This window comes from Haliotis rufescens, unplaced genomic scaffold (genome assembly GCF_023055435.1).
Source record: "Haliotis rufescens isolate VD_foot unplaced genomic scaffold, xgHalRufe1.0.p SCAF_1, whole genome shotgun sequence".
Taxonomy (NCBI): domain Eukaryota; kingdom Metazoa; phylum Mollusca; class Gastropoda; order Lepetellida; family Haliotidae; genus Haliotis; species Haliotis rufescens.
In genome coordinates this window covers 73,743,613-73,750,644 of record NW_025963779.1, presented here as the reverse complement: position 1 = coordinate 73,750,644, position 7,032 = coordinate 73,743,613, and positions in this window count along the sequence as shown.

The following is a 7,032-nucleotide window of genomic DNA, read 5'->3' as shown; positions in this document are numbered from 1 at the left end:
ACACCCTTAATAAAGGTTTTTGATACATTATTTGCATAATAAAATGGAGACTGCTCCAGTTCTAAGACCATATATATACTCTGATTGGTGTAGACTCTGTTCATGGGCGGACAATGTTCACCTGGTGCATCTAAAAACATAACTTGTGAGTTCTGCTTTCCCTCCATTTTGCTACTAGCGCGCACGCACACGCACGCGCACACACACACACACACGCACGCACGCACGCACGCACGCACACACACGCACACACACACAGAGAGTTCTAGATAATTTTTGTCATTAGATAATATATCATGTGACTAACCAGGAGTTGGGATAGTCCTGTGGGTACCCAGGTCCTTCTCAGTACCCACGCGACCCGAGTTACCCGTCCCAACCTTAACACACACACACACACACACACACACACACACACACACACACACACACACACACACACACACACACACACACACACACACACACACATACACTCTAAGTGTAATAATCTTTAAAACCCCGTTTCCCTTTACTTCACCTTTGTATTTGGGTAAGGATAAGATATACGGATGAACAACTTCTTTATTACAATTAGGAGCGACGATTCAGCGTAGGTTCTAACATCGTTATCAAGCAAGTGATGTACAGTATGGTTGCAAGCGTATACATATATACAAGCATACAAGCATATATATATATACAGGTATGGGTATGAGGCAGTCAGAGCTCATGATAAGCTTTTGGTGTTGTGGGTATTTTACCCATGCATTTTAAAATCATTGGGTATCAGTAATTCTATCTGGGTATTCAAATTTCTGTTACCCACTAGTTTTTACACATGTGGGTATTTAAGTTAAATATTTAAAAACACTATTCATCTAGTCCCTGCAAACTGGTGTCGTGTGGGTTCGAGAGCTTTATAGGACTAAAAAATACCACGATACTTCCACAAGAAAGTGAGATGGCAAATCATCATGATGTAACTGTCATCGTTTGGCAAGGTTGACGGAATGCCCATTTATAATTTCAAAATAAGTTGCTGATTTGCTAATCGAATACGCAGGGTTACTTCACAATATTTTGATGATACGCACAAGTTTTATTTTTGTAGCGTATCTGTAATGTTCGTTGCATATTTGATACGCTTGGATTTTATTTTACTGCGTATTTCTGCATTTCTGATGCGTATTTAACGCAGATACGCAGCTTATCTGGAGCTCTGGAGGCAGGGTTTATACAGTAGAGTAGATTGGTATTTAGTTACACGGGAGTGGGGAAGCATGTTATGTACACAAAAGGGTTAACATATTAACCAGTGAAGTATGTAGTAAAAACAAATGGGTGAAGACAGTAATATAAACCAAAAGGATTACAACTTATTGGGTTTTTTGATGAGTTGATGGTATGCAAGAGGTATGTAATAGCCTTGATTGATGGTTGGAGTCTTTTCATGTTGATGGCTTCTTGTAGTTTTCTGATTTTGAAGCCTTTTAGGTTGGTGACTTAGTTAGTACTCCAACTTCTAAATGCCTCTCAAAGAAGTTATGTATTTTGGGGTGAATAGTTTCAAAATTGTGTTATGCAATATTTGCTTGTAAGATTTGCTGTATTGTGTCTTCGTACCTAGACGGCCTGGTTTGTTTCTTGTGCTATTGACCACTGGTCTGCCAGACCAATTTTCGATTACAGTAGACTCTCTGTAATCAGAGGTCTGTGTATTCCAAATTCAGACACTTTTTGGTGGTCCCATCAGCAGAACACATAATAATGAAAGTCACAGATTTATTACATTTATCATATATTAACAGAAAAAAATAGAACAATTTTGGTGATGGCAATACATTTACATTCATTAGAGTTGAAATTGTAAAGAGTGAGTGAGTGAGTGAGTTTGGTTTTACGCCGCTTTTAGCAATATTCCAGCAATATCACGGCGGGGGACACCAGAAATGGGCTTCACACATTGTACCCATGTCGGGAATCGAACCCGGGTCTTCGGCGTGACGAGCGAACGCTTTAACCACTAGGCTACCCGACCGCCCCTAAATTGTAAAGACATATCTTATAAATAGTTACTTGATGTTATTGGTTATATTATTTTTGTTGTTGTTTATTAAAGTAATAAGTATTTAATTACTCTTCCCAGTCTTTTTTATTTACTAACAGTTTTATTCTTACACGTTTCTCTTAGCCAAAGTAGATAAAAGAATAGTGGTAAGTGGTTCAGTCTTTTCCCATAAATAGGGTTGAAACTTAGTAATTAATTTTAGGCAAATTCGGATGTAGGCACATTGGGAATTAACTGTCCTGTCTGGGGCTGTATAATATTGATATGATAACCAAGGGTTAATTACAGACTAATTGAGGGTAAGTTGTTTTATACCCAAGGGCTGTTTACAGACAAAGTGAGGGCTGATTACAGACTAATTGAGGGTAAGTTGTTTTATACCCAAGGGCTGTTTACAGACAAAGTGAGGGCTGATTACAGACTAACTGAGGGTACTTGTTGTATAACCAAGGGTTGTTTACAGACAAAGTGAGGGCTGAGGGTTTAGGATTACGCAGGGTGGTATAGGGTAATGCAGGGTGGTTTAGGGTTATGCAGGGTGGTTTAGGGTTAAGCAGGCTGTATAGGGTTATGCAGGGTGGTATAGGGTTACACAGGGTGGTATAGGGTTATGCAGGGTGGTATAGGGTTATGCAGGGTGGTATAGGGTTACACAGGGTGGTATAGGGTTATGCAGGGTGGTATAGGGTTACGCAGGGTGGTATAGGGTTATGCAGGGTGGTATAGGGTTACGCAGGGTGGTATAGGGTTATGCAGGGTGGTTTAGGGTAATGCAGGGTGGTTTAGGGTTATGCAGGGTGGTTTAGGGTTAAGCAGGCTGTATAGGGTTATGCAGGGTGGTATAGGGTTACACAGGGTGGTATAGGGTTATGCAGGGTGGTATAGGGTTACGCAGGGTGGTATAGGGTTATGCAGGGTGGTATAGGGTTACGCAGGGTGGTATAGGGTTATGCAGGGTGGTTTAGGGTTAAGCAGGCTGTATAGGGTTACGCAGGGTGGTATAGGGTTATGCAGGGTGGTATAGGGTTACGCAGGGTGGTTTAGGGTTATGCAGGGTGGTTTAGGGTTAAGCAGGCTGTATAGGGTTACGCAGGGTGGTATGGGGTTACGCAGGGTGCACAAGAGCAAATTAAGTGAATTATGAACATGGGACGTTTAACCAATCTGTTTCATGATTTAAGTAATAATTCGAAACACTTACTTAAGTATTCTTTCGATATAGAAGCAGATCACACAAAGCAATAACATTAAAATTGTTCAACAATCAACATACAATGTATGAATATATTTGTATTCTCTATTATATCAGTTTTCTGATGCAGACAAAAGATGTAGCTGAACTGAACCATACGATATTTGGGGCCCAAATGTGTAATTATACGAAGGCCTAATGGTGCCACTTTGCTTGCATTATTTATTTTATAAATTGACATTTCTCGTTATTTTAATTATTTACTCGAAATAACGATTATTTTCTCGGTTTTTCGATGATGTTTCTTTAAATAACAAGTTTTTTCTCGTTACTTCGAATATTTGGGATTTTGTATCAAGATTAGATATTTGTTTTCAACACTCTGAAGCATAATTATTATTTTCAAGAATTTTCGGGGACAATTTATTTTTTTGCAATACCACATAAACCATAATTCGGACATTCGTTATACAGTCGTAACTATAAAAACGCGTGTAAAATTCCCTTCCGCTGTCTATTTTAATTGACTGAAAATGTCGGCATACTGTACCCACTCGTATTCGTGGCAACACAATGAGGAACTAGGAATAGGCAAGGATATCCTTCCTAACACTATGACGAACACTTGCTATTGTCACCGCACCAGAGGCTAACATCGAGTCCCTTCCTATGCAGCCCCGCTAGTACAATATGGCCATATGTAAACTGTATGCCACAGAATGAATAGTGCCCTGAGTGGACGCACTGCATTTGTTTGAACAGAGGTGTGTTAGTTACGTGATTGTCACGGCATTCGGTTGTTACCATATCATTGTTTCCAAATAATAATAAATACATGTATTGTCAAATGTATATTTAAACACTAAACTGTATATTTGCAAATTATGAGATGTACACTATTTTCACTTTCCAGCACATTATAAATATAGACTATATATAATATTACATAATGGAAAAGCACAATGTACCCTTAAAGAATGATATAGTCGATAGACAGTGCACAATATTACACAGTATATCAGTACTATGGTATTGTTTTTTCCATAATGGCATTCTTCAATTGTACATTGCTTATTTCTATTATGTAATATTATGTTTAACTGTATTTATAAATAGGTCTTCAGCAACCCATGCTTGCCGTAAAAGGTGACTATGCTTGTGGTAAGAGTCGACTAACGGGATCGGGTGGTCAGGCACGCTGACTTTGTTGATGCATGTCATCGTATCCCACTTGCGTGGTTATATGCTCATGATGTCAGTCACTGGATTGTCTGGTCTAGACTCGATTATTTACAGACCGCCGTCATATAGCTGGGATACTGCAGAGTGCGGCGTTAAACAACAAACAAACAAAGTGTATTTAAATATATGGAGAAGGCGTCAATAAGGGTTGCATTTGTGCCCAACCCCACTGTCCTCTTGGACAATGAACTATGTTTCAACCAAACTGCGTGTCAGCTGTGTGAGGAAAGCGGGTGACTAAATATAGTTAAAACAAAATGCCGAAAGTATACACTTGCTAAAAATGAAGCAAACGAGAAATGGTTAATCTATGGCGATGTACTCGTATTTGATACGGGTATCGTTGGCGATATCACATGCATCATAGCAATGTGCATCTCACAACAGAGGACGTGCACATGACGTCTCAAGGAACATGAACAATTGCCAAAACCCGAGGAGTTTCGGAAAGATTATGTGATTGGAGCTGAGATAGTTGGTGATTTATAATTTAAAGTTACGTCGGCAGTATTTCAACCATATCGTGACGGACTAGATAATGTAGTTATATTTCCTAACACCCTGTCATCATATGATGGTACAATAACCGCTAGAGAAACATCACAGATTTGAATTTAAAACTAGTTTGAAAAGAATGTTAAGAACAGACTATTAAACAAGGACACTATCAAAACTCAGGCTGCAGATCGCCAGCCAACCAAAGGTAGGCCACTTCACGAAGGACCATTACATGGGGAATTACGATGTCTCTGCTACCAGCATGGTATCCCAGCAGAGTTTCAACCTTCCGATGTCTACCTGACTCAGTCCCAAGGTGATGAGAACTACATCGAACACGACTAGACCACTAAATGTATCCATTACAGTGTTACGTAATGTTCCACGGTAAACGTTCGCGCGTATAAAATATGCAATGATAGCATTTACAATTTCCACGGAGAGCTGCAAGCCAGTCTTGTTCATACGATGATTTTAGTCTCATGAAACATTCCTCGATAGCCTTGGGATTTTTGGTGGTGTCATGAAAAAGCCGAAATTTGTAGTTCTGATAAAGAGTCATCATTTTAGAACCAGTGTATTTACCCATTACAGAAGAATGCCTGCTGCGTGAAGTAGCTTCTTTTACATATCTGGAATCTGACATTTTCTGAAGTGGACACCAATATTTTACAAGGCCTTTCTATGCATAGATATAAAACGGACATCGCCCACATTCAACTCTGGTAACATGGTTTAGGGTGTTTTTTAACCCCTAAGAAGCGCTTATAGCCATCATTTGGACACTTCCACTCAAATTACTGATTACCGGGGACAAGACCCATATATGTTTTTGCCTCATATAAAACAATCGAATCACTTTAATAACAAATTTAAAGACCAAGGTCGAAATCTGGTTTTGTTTGAAGTCTTCTATTGCAGCATCTTGTAGTGTTGCATATTGTAGTACAGCATCTTGTAGTGCTGCATATTGTAGTGCTGCATCTTGTGCTGTATATTGTTGTGCAGCATCTTGTAGTGCTGCATATTGTAGTGCTGCATATTGTGCATCATCTTGTAGTGCAGCATCCTGAAGTGGAGCATCTTGTAGGGCTGCATACTGTCTGGAACCATCAAAGCTCCACTTCTCCTCCAGCTTTGATAAAGTAACGTCTGTGTAGTTACAATACCTTCATCAACACCTACAGCCCCGTCATTCGTGGGAGATGTACGTTATTGTGTGAGTGTCTTTACCACGCTATTAGCAGTAACGACACTATCTCCAAGAACTGATTTTACACACTGAGTTTGAACCAGGGCATTTAGCACGAACGAACGGCCTAACCACGATGCTACCCCTTATCTGTAGTGATGAAGAGTGCGCCTTTAAATACCAGCTGCCCCCACCTTCCCCTGTCCACAAGTATAGACTCCCAGCAGCACGAGTGACATTAGGTTACACTATTCAGGATGTGTGTTTGTGAAAGTAAAATGAAATATCCCATTAATACACTCTGTATAAGAACAATGTAACGTGCAATGACGCCAATTATCACCACAACGTGTGTTCGACAAGATGAGAATCAATGGTCTTCATTTGATAGCTAAATACATGCCAGCGGCTTGTATACACGAAATGATCATCAGCTGATGGCTACTCTAGCTACAGTACACAACAGCATGGGAGGCAGCCGGGTCCCCGCGGAGGACATGGGAGAGAGGTCAGCATAGGTAAACCTGGCATCAACATGGCCTTCGTACCAGTATTCGTCAGACACTTCCCTGCATATCATGCAGGCACGGATCCTCGACATAGAAAACCGTTCTGGGATGAAATCAAACAAAGAAATCAAATATTATGAACTGCGTGTATTCTTCTCGTGTGTTGAGCGTGTCCCTGGCTGCTTTGGTGGAAACGATGGTGTCTCATAGACTGGCCCAAGCGTATAGCGCTACTTGTCTCATACCAGCTTCAATCGTGGGTTGATCTACCAGCTTCATTCGTGAGTTGATCTACCAGCTTCATTCGTGAGTTAATATACCAGCTTTAATCGTGGGTTGATGTACCAGC